Genomic DNA, 15,649 nt, shown 5'->3' with positions numbered 1-15,649 from the left:
TCTGCATGAGGGTAAAAGAGGAGAGTGAAAAACCTGGTTTAAAATTCAACATTCAAAAAAGTAAGATCATGGCATCCAGTCCAATCATTTCATGGCAAATAGGAAGGGAACAAGTGGAAAAGCAACAGATTTTATTTTCTTGGGTTCCAAAATCACCACAGATAGTGACTGCAGCCATGAAATTAAAAGACGCTTACTCCTTGGAAGAAAAGTTATAACAAACCTAGAGAGTGTATTAAAAAGCAGAGACCTCACTTTGCCAACAAAGGTCTGTATAGTCAAAGCTATGTTTTTTTTTTTTCCAGTAGTTACATGCAGACATGTGAATTAGACCATAAAGAAAGCTGAGCACAAAATAATCTATGCTTTCGAACTATTGCTGGAGAAGACTCTTGAGACTCCCTTGGACTGCAAGGAGATCGAACCAGTTAATCCTAAAGAAAATAAACCCTGAATATTCATTGGAAGGACTGATGCTACAGCTTCAAAACAGGGTCACCTGATGTGAAGAGCCAACTCATTGGAAAAGACCCTGATGCTGGGAAAGACAGAAGGCAGGAGAAGAAGGGGATGACAGAGGATGAGATGGTTGAATGGAATCATCACTTAACAGACATGAGTTTGAGCAAGTTCTGGGGGATGATGAAGGACAGAAGCCTGGAGTGCTTCAGTCCATGGGGTGGCAAAGAGTCAGACATGACTGCATGACTGAACAACAACAATACAGATCAATACATTTCACAATATATGCTATGATCCAGCAATTTCATTCTTAGGTATACTTCTCACTGATATATATATATATATATATATATATATATATGTATGATCACCAAAACATTAAAAACAACTCGACTAGTTTGCAGCAGTATTGCTGCTGTTGTTCAATCACTAAGTTACCCCTGACACTTTGTAGCAGTATGCTTAATAATAAAATTCAGAAACTAGCCAAAATACTCAGGATGATAATTTGTTTTTGATGTTCAGTTACTCATTTGTGCCTCTTTGCGACCCCACGGATCCCATGAAGTGATGGGACTGGATGTCATGATCTTAGTTTTTTGACTGTTGAGTTTTAAGCCAGCTTTTTCACTCCTCTTTCACTTTCATCAAAAGGCTCTTTAGTTCTTCTTCACTTTCTGCCATGAGGGTGGTGTCATCTGTGTATCTGAGGTTATTGATATTTCTCCCAGCAATCTTGATTCCAGCTTGAGATTCATCCAGCCTGGTGTTTCACATGATGTACTCTGCGTATAATTTAAACAAGCAGGGTGACAATATATAGCCTTGACATACTCCATTCTCAATTTGGAACCAGTCTGTTGTTCCGTGTTCAGTTCTAAATGTTGCTTCTTGACCTGCATACAGGTTTCTCAGGAGACAGGTAAGGTGGTTTGGTATTATCATTTTTTTAAGAATTTTCCACAGATTTTTGTGATCCACATAGTCAAAGGCTTTAGCATAGTCCTAAAATAGAAGTATATGTTTTTCTGGAATTCTCTTGCTTTTTCTATGTTCCAGCAGATGTTGGTAATTTGATCTCTGTTTTCCCTGCCTTTTCTAAACCCACCTTGTATATCTGGAAGTTCTCAGTTCACGTACTGCTGAAGCCTAGCTTGAAGGATTTTTATGCATTACTTTGCCAGCATGTGAAATTAACACAATTGTGTGGTAGTTTGAACATTCTTTGGCACCGCCCTTCTTTGAGATTGGGGTGAAAACTGATCTTTTTCCAGTCCTGTAGCCACTGCTGAGTTTTCCAAGTTTGCTGGCATATTGAGTGCAGAACTTTGACAGCAGTATATTTTAGGATTTGAAATAGCTCAGCTGGAATTATATCACCTCCACTAGCTTTGTTCCTAGTAACACAAGAGATGACTCTACAATTGGACACCACCAGATGGTCAATACTGAAATCAGATTGATTATATTCTTTGTAGCCAAAGATGGAGAAGTTCTATACAGTCAGCAAAAACAAGACAGGGAGCTGACTGTGGCTCAAATCAGAAATTTCTTATTGCAAAATTCAGACTTAAATGGAAGAAAGTAGGGAAAACCACTAGGCCATTCTGGTATGACCTAAATCAAATTCTTTATGATTATACAGTGGAAGCGACAGATTCAAAGGATTAGATCTGATAGAGTGACTGAAGTAATATGGCAGAGGTTTACATTTTACAGGAGGCATAACCAAAAACCATCCCCAAGAAAATAAAATTCAACAAGGCAAAATGGTTGTCTGAGGAAGCCTTACAAATAGCTGATAAAAGAAGAGAAGTGAAAGGCAAAAAAGAAAAGGAAACATTTAATCATCCAAATACAGATTTCCAAAGAATAGTAAGGAAAGATAAGAAAGCCTTCTTAAGTGAACAATGCAGAGAAATAGAGGGAAACAATAGAATGGGAAAGACTAGAGATCTCGTCAAGAAAATTAGAGATACTCAGGGAATATTTCATGCAAAGATGGACACATAAAGGACAGAAATGGAATGGACCTAACAAGCAGAAGAGATTAAGAAGAGGTGGCAAGAATACACAGAACAATATTGAAAAGAAGTTCTTAATGACCCAAATAACCATGATAGTGTGATCGCTCACCTAGAGCCAGATATCCTGGAATGTGAAGTCACATGGGCCTTAGGAAGTATCACTAGGATAACAATAGATCAATGAATTGTGATATACTCATGCAGGGGCAGGCTAGAACAGTGAGCACACAGGAAATACTTGTAGTGAATACTTTACAACAACAGGAAAGACTTGTAGTGAATCTCATAACCATAATGTTGAAGTGAAAGAAATGAGACACACAAAAAAGTTTGGTACTCTGTGTGTGTAGGAAACAGGTCTTGGTAGACCTAGGTTGCTCAAACTCCATACATTCATGCCTGGCCCTTGGCTAGCTCCTTGGATAACAAGCTCTGAGCTCTTGAAATATTCTGCCTGATAAGAACACTTTCTAGATGTGAAGAACAGAAATTAATTTGAACCTCTCAATACTTTAATTAAGAGGCTTGAAACAAAGACGCTTGTGTGAGTGTCACTAAAGACAAGTTCCTCATCTTTCCAAAAGAAAGAAGCCATATCAATACGGACACAGTGTGAGGAGTTTTCAATTTCTAAAGCATCACAACAACTGTGTATGAATTAAAGAGTGTTTTGAAATGTCAAATTAAATTAGTAATTCCCCACACACTAGAAATTTAAGAAGATGGAAATAAAAGACCATAAACAACATCTTCTGTACGTCCAAGGCTAGAGCTCAAGGGAAAGAAAATTGCTTCTTGTCATTTCCAGAACTGTTTTTGTTGGAGGAATTATTTTGAACAAATCTGAGGTACTTATTCAAATGCTATTATTTCTGATCCAGGTCACAGCATGCTGATGCTTTCCCATGCTGTGAGTTGAGTGCTTTCTGATGGGTTCAGCTCTTTAAAAATGAACAAGCCTACAGATTATCCTTCAGCTATTGAAAAGTAGTTTACTTTCAAAAAAAAAGATTCTTTTTTCATAAAGAAAAATATATAGGAAATATTATTTTAAAAATGAAAGCATATACTCTGGCATTCTATCTTTAATCTCTTAATAGTTTCACAATGTGCTAAAGATTTAAAATCACTTAAGACATGTAAGGAGTTACTTGTTTTCATAAGAAGACAACTATTCACCTTTGATATTGAATACAAAACAATGCTGAACACTGATTTTTCCATATGAAATGGATTCTATAAAATATAAATGTTTTAGCACTAAATCAAGGCAGAATATGTTTACTGTGATCTTTATTTAAGCTCTAAGTTCACTATTGATAAGTGGCCTGTGGTGTCTACTTTAGTCTTGATTCTTATGGTAAAACTAAAATAAGCATATATGTACACAAATATATTCATACGCAGACACCAAGTCTAGGTTCATTTTAGGATTTAAGAACACAACAACTTATAATTTGGACATTTGCATTTGAACATTCATGGTCTTTTCAAGCAGTTTCACCCCTCTAATATTACAGGTGAGATTTGAGAGACTAGCACTGAAACGTGTATACTACCCTATGTAAACAGGCGGCCAGAGCAAGCTCAATGCATGAAGCAGGGCACCCAAAGTCAGTGCTTCCGGACAACTCAGAGGGGTACGGTGGGGAGGGACATGGGACTGGCATTCGGAATCGGGGGTACATCTGTATACCTGTGGCAAATTCATGTGGATATAGGGCAAAAACTGTCACAAATTGTCAAGTAATTGGTTGGTTTTAGTTGCTAAGTCATGTCTGACTCTTGCAACCCCATGGACTGTAGCCCATCAGGCTCCTCTGTCCATGGGATTCTCCAGGCAAGAATACTGGAATGGGGTGCCATTTTCTTCTCCAGGGGATCTTCCCGACCCAGGAATCAAACCCAGGTCTCCTGAATTGCAGGCAGATGATTTACTGACTGAGCTATGAGGGAAGGCCAATTATCCTCCAATGAAAATAAATATATAATTTAAAAAAAAAGAAAGTCAGACACTTGTACTAAGTAACTTCTCAAAATTATAGTTTCATTGGCAGGCACCTAATTCAGGACTTCTCCATTATACCACACCCTTTTTCTTCATTCTCAAAAGTAAATGGTTTTTGTAAACTGAGGAATATGACATATAAAGTAAAGGAGAATAAGATAATTTCTAAAAAGGATAGTACATACCTAGGAAGGTTTCATTTTGATTATTAAGATTCTGATTATTAGTTCCCTGACCAGGGATTGAACCCAGGCCATGGCAGTGAAAGCGCTAAGTCCTGACCACTGGACTCCCAGGGAACTCCCAAGTGAATACATAATTGTTTTTAAATCAAGGAACTGGGTGTCCCAATATCTCAGCAATTTTAATATATATTCTCTAACACCAAATGTGATGTTTTAATGCTACTTTGAATTAGAACATATGTTTTATTATTCTCAGCAAAGATTATAATACTTTTCAGAGATGTGCATGCAAGTCTCTAACAGCAAAATATATTCTAGACAAACTCATGAAACTGATGTATAGATATCAATTTTTGGCATTGTGTTTTGGAACAAGATGGAAACTAGAATAATTATTTCAGCATTTTTCTCATAAATTATTCAAATTACCCATAGAAATAAAGTAGAGAATTTTCCTAATGTGCTTTTTCATTTGGTAATTTGTATTAGCTCTATAAAGGTATAAATGACAATAAAATTAACTATACCACTTGATACATTAAAACCACACAACTGCTAATTTTTAACATATTGTAATATAAGCCCTTACAGTTGACATTTTTCATGTGTTAGTTTCACTTCATTCTATCTACCATACTTCTTAATTTCTCTTTTGCTTTTCTCTTTGATCCATGAGTTATTTAGAAGTGTGTTATTAGCTTATAAATATCTGAAGACTTTCCAGATATCATGCTAGCAATTTTTATTTAATTCTATTAGAGTCAGAGAAGATACTTTATATGACTGATATTCTCTTAAATGTATTATGACTTGTCTATTATCCAAAAATATCTTAGTACACACTCAGTGAGACTTTGAAGAAATACATATTCTGTTGGTGATGTGTTCTAGAAACACATTAATCAGAAAAAGTTGGTTGATAATGGTGTCCAAAGGTTCTATATCCTTGTCTACTTCTCTCAAATACTGAGAAGTTAGTGATTTTAGAGACTCTAAGACTGAAGCTTAGAGAACTTAGATAAGTGACTCAAGGTCACTGAAAAATAGCAATGCCAGAATTTGAACACAGGTAGTCAGATCCAGAGGGTCAAGTGACACGTGTGTGTTTATGTTACTGTGTATGTGCATGTAGGACTTTTATCATGGTTTGTGATAAGCAAATGTATCAGGGCTACTACATGCTAAGAAAATATTAGTTATTTCAGCTTTTTTATTAATAGAATGTAACAAAGAAAAGGTAATTAAATTCAGAAATCATTTTGAACATACCTTTATAATAAAAAAAGATTGGTAAAGAATCCAAAATATGTATAATGATTATAGGAGGATGGTGGCATTATTATTTTCTATCCTGGCTATTCAAAACTGGCTACTATAATAAGTATTTTATAGTATTAGCTAAAATAAATAAAATAAAGCAGCATTAAAAATATGTATTTAGTTAAAGAGTAGTTAATTTATGAAATATCAGTCTGCATGAGAAAATGCTTGAGGCATCTCACCTGATCTAGGAATGCTGATTTCAGCTGAGAGTGAAAGAGATGTGAAAATATCATTACCTAGCTATCACAAGCAAAAATTATTAATGAAAATAAATACATTTGAAGTGATTATTTGTATATGAAGTTGTGAACACCAGAGTTTTTCTCATGATAAAGTATCCACATAGATAATTTTTGGTCACTGTAATAAAAGCAATATCTATCTCCATAATACTTTGAATAATACTGATAATCTATTCCAATGAATAACTTAGGAAGGGAATCTCCCATACTTATTAGTCCTGCTTGCTACCTAACAAGCGGCTGAAAGTGTCTACTTGCTCACTGCTCTCTCTTAGGCTGACCCACACAAATTAATGCACATAGCTGGTTTTGTCCCATCTGTTCTGTCTGTCACCACCCTCATGTACAATTCTTCTCCAAGGCCTTGAAGCCAATCAAAAGGGAACCAGACAACATATAAATATGACTAAAGGTCTGAAGTATTTGAGGTACCTGGAGCACAGATGTGGCAAAGTGCATAGGCTAATATAAAGCAAGCTCTAAATTTATCATCACACCTGCTCTATCATTCTAGAAGGACCCTTTCGGATAACTTGTGAAGAGTGATTAGAAATGGCTACACGTTTCAAGTCACAGATAACTGATGGCTTCTAAAAACCATAAATTGGAAGCTTGAATATTATTAAGTTTGTAAGATGAAAAACTGCTGTTTGCAAAAAGTATTGTTCAGTTGAACTAGAGTGGGCATAGAATTATGCAGACTTCACTGATGAGATAAACTAACATAAATCACAGAAGATGCTGAACAACCTGTTCTTTACAGAGCAACAAAAATGGACAGACATAATACAGTAGTGATGGGAGCGGTAGTGCTTTAATAAAATGCATACTCTCAGAGATATCAGTACTTAAATCTACTATTTATTTGGTATGCCACAGGGCCAACTTTAGAATCTCTTTTCTTTTTTTTCAGTAACAGATGAATGAAAATAGTGTGAACACATCCCTCTCTGATGGCTTATAGTGATTCATATGAAAATTCACTGAAGCATCTTTTATATACACTGCAATTAGGTTTTATAATAAATTAAGTGTGAATCAAATCAACTGCAACTGAAAAGAAGCTTTGAGTGGATTCAAATCTGATGACTTAAATTCTTAGTAGCTTATTAACTCCTCAATTACAGGCCCATGAAGTTAAAAGACGCTTACTCCTTAGAAGAAAATTTATGACCAACCTAGATAGCATATTCAAAAGCAGAGACATTACTTTGCCGACTAACGTACTTCTAGTCAAAGCTATGGTTTTTCCTGTGGTCATGTATGGATGTGAGAGTTGGACTGTGAAGAAGGCTGAGCACTGAAGAATGGATGCCTTTGAACTGTGGTGTTGGAGAAGACTCTGGAGAGTCCCTTGGACTGCAAGGAGATCCAACCAGTCCATTCTGAAGGAGATCAGCCCTGGGGTTTCTTTGGAAGGAATGATGCTAAAGCTGAAACTCCAGTACTTCGGCCACCTCATGCGAAGAGTTGACTCATTGGAAAAGACTGTGATGCTGGGAGGGATTGGGGGCAGGAGGATAAGAGGACGACAGAGGATGAGATGGCTGGATGGCCTCACTGACTTGATGGACATGAGCCTGAGTGAACTCCGGGAGTTGGTGACGGACAGGGAGGCCTGGCGTGCTGTGATTCATGGGGTTGCAAAGAGTCAGACACAACTGAGTGACTGAAATGAACTAAACTGAACTGAAAGTACAAATGCTTCTTTTAGAATCACAACTGAATTGATGGAGTACCAAATGTGTTCAAGATTGCCCTACATGTATATTACATATACATACACATATATACACATGCAGCAAGAATGCTTATGTATGTTGAGATTTACACAGGCTTCTCCACTTCTCATAACTGTTTACCTTCCTGTACTAACACTTTCACCACCACATTTACAAAACTCACTTTTCTTAACACACACAGATTTCTAATTCCATATATAATGAAACACATAACATCAATCAACATTGTCACTCTTTTCTTCTTTCAGGATCTCAAAATCCCTTCCTTTCTTGACTTGAGGATACTAATCCACTTAGATTTTTATTGCCTCTTGGCTGCTGTTCAGTCTCTTGCAGAATTTCCTTTAAAAAAAAAAATGTCCGCATGTATTCGTATCCCATGGCCTCTGTTTTTTTACTTCTTGATCCACATAATCTGCGAGTAAACTTAATTAATTTCAATGACCATATGTATGCTGTTCATTTCATATTTTATTTCTCCATTTTGCCTTAAAATTTTATATTCAACAGACCACCAGACATTTCTACTTGGATATCCCACTAATATAGACTCAGAAAATTGTGTACATCCAATACCACAATCTAAATAAGCCTCTCTAAACCATATTTCTTCCTTATTCCCTTTCTTACTTTATTCTTATCTCATTTATGCAGACAAGAAACCTGAGAATCATCACTAACAGTTTAAACTTCAAATGTTTTTGTAAAATCTTACTAATCCTGCCTCCTGCATAGGTCCTCAGTCTACTACAGCTTTACATTTCCATCATTACTGCTATACTCAGAAACTTATAACCACTAATATTACTAATTTAATGTTCTGCAAACTGGTTTCTCTGTCTTTAATTGTCCCCTTGCAATCTAATTTCATCCTAAACCAGGGTTATATATTCATATATCACACTAGATATGTAAGTATTGCATTCTTTACATGTAATATTACTACTATAACAAAGTACAATACAAAATTATACACATATACATTCTCTGTCTAAACCTTTTCAGTATTTCCTTATCAATATTCTACCTATGGGAAAGAAAAGGGAAAGAATTTTATCTGAATCCTTCTAAAATTCTAATGTGTAGCCTCCCTTTTCAAGAATTATATCCAGAGACAGCTGCTGTTTCTAATGGTAAAGCCTCACTTCTTTTAACTGTGTTGGAGCGCTCTCTCTCTCTCTCTCTCTCACACACACACACACACACACACACACACACACACACACACACACACACAGAAAAAGACCGCCAAGATACTGGATGAAATATACACCCATCAGAGTAGCAAATGAAACCCTCCACAGAAAATCTGACTACCTACTCTTCATCTCTTTAATCTCACCTTTTGCAATTAAACTTAAGCATCCTTTGCCTCAAGAAATTACCCGAATATTCCATCCCCATCCAAATCAGGCCAAACTAAGAAACTCTTCATTTATCTACTCACAGCCAAAATAGTGGGTTGAAGTGTCTCCTTCAAATTCCTGTCCACACAATCTCAGAATGTGACCTTATTGGGAAATAGGGTCTTTGTAGATATAATTAAAGACATTAAGATGAAATCATACTGAATTTAGGGCGGAGACAAAGCCACTCAGTTTGCCGTGATTCGTTACGGCAGCCGTAGAAATGAATACAACATTTTATATTTACCTTTAATATAGGACTTAATTACCTGCTTGCATCAGTTATTTTATCTGCTTAGCCTAACCCCACAAGTCCAATTATATTTCAAACTCTTTAGAGGCAGAAATCTATTTATTCACATCAGCATCTATCAGTCAGTTCAGTAGCTCAGTCATGTCCAACTCTTTGCAACACCATGGACTGCAGCAAGCCAGGCTTCCCTGTCCATCACCAACTCCCAGAAAATGCCTGCTATAGTAACATATAAATATATCCAAAATGCATATTAAAAAGATAATTTTAAAATACATATTTTATATGAAAAAGCATATAATGTGGTCATAAGTTTCTAGGATTTTGAAAATACCAAGATTTTTAAACTTAAGAAAGTCTTTTTATTTCTTTTTGTATAACACATTATTAGTTCTCAGGACACAACATTTTTTCTCTTACCAAGGGAATCATTTGGCAGAAAACGTCTTGGGAAAGGTAATGGGTTCAATAGTGAAAGTTCAACAGTGGAATATAAGATACAAAAAACCAGATACCTAGAACTGACTCTTACTGAATCATTATTATTAAGGAAAGGGCCTAGATATATGAACCAGGAAAGCAAATCCTTATAAGGTCTATGAACTCAGAATACTCATTTAAAGAAAAATTTGATTATATTTGTGATTTTTCTGTGTCAGGATACAACAAATGTTAAGTATGAATATACATTACTACAATATTACATCTTAAGGAGATACAATATTGTAATAAAGGGCCAGCATGCCACAACAGAAAAACCTACCTGAACACTCAACATGTTCACTACTGCTGATCTGTAATGATAAATGTGACCCACACCATTCAGAAGGTGATTTCTTTTCTAATATTTTGTTTAAAAAAAAAGATTAGCACTTATATAATATCAACAGCAATGTAAAAATGAACAGTTAATTTTTCCTGATTTCCCAACAATTGTCCTCCCTGTTTCAAGGACCACAGTATGCAGCAAAAGGATTAAATAGCTCATTTTTCTTTTTTCTTTGTCTTCAAAGAATCAGTTGGTTTCCACTTCATGCTCAAGTTTATGCAAAGAAGATTTAATTCTCTATCACATTAGGAAATATTTCAAATACGTGCTGCTATTTAAAATAAGGTTCATAATCTTCACATTTCCATATTTGATTAGGTCTAAATGCACAGAGAAGAATAAAATCTTCAATTCAGAAAACTTGATGTCTATCCAAGATTTAGGAAAATGGAGTTCCAATAAACGAAGTTTTCTTTGCCTTGTTTTGTTTTCAATGATTATTCCCTTTATTGGCCAAAATAATCTCATGCTGAAATTCCAACTGAGCTATTTAAAATTCTAACAGATGATGCTATTGAAGTGCTGCACTCAATACGTCAGCAAATTTGGAAAACTCAGCAGTGGCCACAGGACTGGAAAAGGTCAGTTTTTGTCCTAATCACAAAGAAAGGCAATGCCAAAGAATGCTCAAACTAGGGCACAGTTGCATTCATTTTACATCCTAGTAAGGTTATTATGCTCAAAATCCTTCAAGCTAGGCTTCAGCAATATGTGAACCAAAAAATTCCAGATGTACAAGCTGGGTATAGAAAAGGCAGAGGAGCCAGAGATCAAATTGACAACATTCACTGGATCATAGAAAAAGTAAGAGAATTCCAGAAAAACATCTACTTCTGCTATACTGACTATGCTAAAGCATTTGACTGTGTGTATTATAACAAACTGTGGAATATTCTTCAAGAGATGGGAATACCAGACCACTTTATCTGTCTCTTGAGAAAGCTGTATGCAGATCAAGAAGCAACAGTTAGAACTTGGAACAACAGACTGGTTCAAACTTGGGAAATAAGGCTGTATATAGTCACCCTGCTTATTGAAGTCAGATGCAGAGGACATCATGCAAAATGCTGGACTGGATGAATCACTAGCAGGAATCAAGATTGTCAGGAGAAATACCAACAGTCTCAGACACAGATGATACCACTAAAATGGCAGAAAATGCATAACTAAAGAGCCTCTTTAGTTGAGGGTGAAAGAGAACAGTGATAAGATGGCTTGAAACTCCTTCAAAAAAGTAAGATCATGGCATCCAGTCCCAACACTGAATGTTGGGACATCCAGTCCCAACAAAATAGAAGGGGGAAAAGTGGAAATAGCAACATACTTAATTTTCTTGGGCTTCAAAATCAGTGGAAAGTGACTGCAGCCAGGAAAATAAAAGACACTTACTTCTTAGAAGAAAAGCTATGACAAACCTAGAGAGTGTATTAAAAAGCAGAGACATCACTTTGCAAACAAAGGTCTGTAGAGTCAAAACTATATTTCTTTTTTTTTTTCCAGTAGTCATGTACAGATGTGAGAGTTGAGCCATAAAGAAAGCTGACTACTAAAGAACTGATGCTTTCAAATTGTGGTGATAGAGAGTCCCTTGAGAGTCCCTTGGACAGCAAGGAGATCAAACTAGTCAATCCTAAAGGAAATCAACCCTAATTATTCATTAGAAGGACCGATGCTGGAGCTGAAGCTCCTATACTTTGGCTACCCGTGGGAAGAGCCGACTCACTGGAAAAGACCCTGATGCTAGGAAAGATTGAAGGCAGCAGGAGAAGGGGGCAGCAGAGGATGAGATGGTTAGATAACATCATCCACTCAATGGACATGAATTTGAGCAAATTCTGGGAGATAGGGGAGGACAGGAGAGCCTGGTGTGCTGCAGTCCATGGGGTCTGAAAGAGTTGGACATGACTTAAAAGACTGAATACCATCCCAAATAATGTTGGGGAAATAGATAGCAGACTAAAGATAAATACATATAATAAAAATTCCTAAGAAATACACAGATATATTTTCTCTTATTGAATGTTCATGCTAAGTCAGTTTAGTTGTGTCTGAATCTGACCCCCCAGACTACAGCTTGCCAGGCTCCTCTGTCCATGGGATTGAGGCATATATGCCTGTATATAAGTGGTATCTGTATATAAGTAGTATCTGAAATCAGAACACACAGTGGGTTTCTCAGGACCTTGTATACCCAAGAGTTCATGTGAAGTAGACTTGTTGGGGGAACAAAACTTAGGAAAACAAAGACTACATTAGGGATAGAGGAAATCCTCAGCTTGCTATACATCCACAAGTGAGAGGGGACTCCAGGCAGCTGAAGCATTTGGGGAATTAAGCTGCATGGGATTCAGTTCAGTTCAGTTCAGTCGCTCAGTTGTGTCTGACTCTTTGAGACCCCATGAATCGCAGCATGCCAGGCCTCCCTGTCCATCACCAGCGCCCAGAGTTCACTCAGACTCACGTCCATTGAGTCAGTGATGCCATCCAGCCATCTCATCCTCTGTCATCCCCTTCTCCTCCTGCCCCCAATCCCTCCCAGCATCAGAGTCTTTTCCAATGAGTCAACTCTTCGCACGAGGTGGCCAAAGTACTGGAGTTTCAGCTTTAGCATCATTCCTGCCAAAGAAATCCCAGGGCTGTTCTCCTTCAGAATGGACTGGTTGGATCTCCTTGCAGTCCAAGGGACTCTCAAGAGTCTTCTCCAACAACGCAGTTCAAAAGCATCAGTTCTTCGGCGCTCAGCCTTCTCCACAGTCCAACTCTCACATCCATACATGACTACCGGAAAAACCATAGACGGATCTTAGTCAGCAAAGTAATGTCTCTGCTTTTGAATATGCTATCTAGGTTGATCATAACTTTGCTTCCAAGGAGTAAGCGTCTTTTAATTTCATGGCTGCAGTCACCATCTGCAGTGATTTTGGAGCCCAAAAACATAAAGTCTGACACTGTTTCCCCATCTATTTCCCATGAAGTGATGGGACCGGATGCCATGATCCTCGTTTTCTGAATGTTGAGCTTTAAGTCAACCTTTTAACTCTCTTCTTTCACTTTCATCGAGAGGCTTTTTAGTTCCTCTTCACTTTCTACCATAAGGGTGGTGTCATCTCCATATCTGAGGTGATTGATATTTCTGCCGGCAATCTTGATTCCAGCTTGTGTTTCTTCCAGTCCAGTGTTTCTCATGATGTACTCTGCATATAAGTTAAATAAGCAGGGTGACCATATACAGCCTTGACGTACTCCTTTTCCTATTTGGAAGCAGTCTGTTGTTCCATGTCCAGTTCTAACTGTTGCTTCCTGACCTGCATACAGATTTCTCAAGAGGCAGGTCAAGTGGTCTGGTATTCCCACTAAAACCCCCTCCTTTCCATCACCTCCTCTCCCACCGAGCACATAAAATTTAACACTAAAGATGTCTGTAACAGCTGTGAAAGTGTCTAACCATTAGAAGAGAAAGTAGAAAAATAGGCATCTTTGCATGCTATTTTACTTCCTGGTTTCCAATACATTCTTTTAAAGGAAGTTTTAAAAGGCATATATATACTCAGACAAGGATACTGGAACGGGTTGCTATGCCCTCCTCCAGGGGATCTTCCCCACTTAGGAATCAAACTCTCATCTCTTAAGTTTCCCTCTCCTGCATTGGCAGGTAGGTTCTTTACCACTAGCACCACCTGGGAAGGTCCTGTATGTTCTAAAGCTCAGCAATGCACATGATTTGGAAATTTCTGACATTCTTAGGCTTCACCAGCAACCTGCCATTTATTTCCTAAATGAGAAGTGCAAAGATGCCACTATCCAGTTTTAGACCGGACATCGGGAGATTTCAGATTTTTGTCTTAATTTTGTTTTCGGATAATTCACCCACAAAATTACCAAAATTCATGCGCTATACCTTGGGGCCTACCACAGTGTGCCACTAGAGGGTGTTGTAAAGCAGGGTTGTTGACACTTGGAGGGCATCACACACACCCCATCTCCTGTGGTCACACTTCCTAGAGACTCTCAGCAGACAAACACTCTTGTGGACATTACGCTGATTGCATAGCTGCGTGTGTGCAAAGTCGCTTCAGTCTATCCAACTCTTTGAGACGCTATGGGGTGTAGACTGCTAGGTTCCTCTGTCTATGGGATTCTCCAGGCAACATGACTGAACTGGATTGCCTTGCCCTCCTCCAGGGGATCTTCCCAAGATACAAGACAGCAATTTATAACTGTTTCCACTAACAACTCCTGAAAGAATTGGCAGTTCACCTGGAGTGGATGATATCTATAATAAGGAATGATAAATTAAAAACTGGTGGAGGAAAGACTACACATCATCTGACCACTGACATCATTAAGTGCCTGGGAGAAGAGGGAGAGAAAGCACAAAACAATTTAGAGTCTTACAGGGTTGATGGACCTAAATCCAGTGACTCATGGCTCTACTGCAATCTTGAACCAGTAGAGAGAGAATATGAGTGACACAGATTACATAAAAAGAAAAATATTGTGGTTTTACACATATTAATATACACACATTCATGCACATATGCCCACATAAGAATGTAATATGTGCATCTGTGCAACAGGGAAAACCTTCTTCATTCTCAGCCAGTAATCCGATACACCTTTCTCAGTCCTGGGAATTTGTCTTTGAAAATTATCACAGGAAAAATCCTTGAGATTGCCCCTGGAGAGCAAGATGGAAAATAGAAGCTTGACATTTTCCTGCTTTCTAAGACAACTCTGATCTTCCTCCTTACTGAGCAGTGCTGTGTCAGGCAAGAGTGTGTCATCGGTCACTTTCCATCTGAAAGACCTGATTCTCACACCCTCTGTTTTCTCCACTATGAAATGTGCATTCTAAGATTTAACTCATACAATTGTATGAATATTAAATTATGATGATAGAAAGAGTCTGATACAGAGAATGGCACAGAGGACAGATACCATAAATAGTAGTTTTCTTGCATTATCCCTTCGGAAATCCCTTTAAGATGTTAATATCTTCAAAGAGTCACAGTCTCAGACACAGCTGCAAAATAAAAGGAATCAGCAAGATATATGTTTTCCTGCTTACTGCTACTGCCAACTTTTAAAATGACTATATATATTTCTATGACTTGCATAGAAGGAAAAAAATCTGACAAGTAAAGTATACTAATGGATGTCAAGTATTTCAAG

This window comes from Ovis canadensis, chromosome 4, assembly GCF_042477335.2.
Source record: "Ovis canadensis isolate MfBH-ARS-UI-01 breed Bighorn chromosome 4, ARS-UI_OviCan_v2, whole genome shotgun sequence".
NCBI classification, from domain to species: domain Eukaryota; kingdom Metazoa; phylum Chordata; class Mammalia; order Artiodactyla; family Bovidae; genus Ovis; species Ovis canadensis.
The sequence above is the reverse complement of the archived record's forward strand: the minus strand, read 5'-3'. Positions refer to the sequence as shown.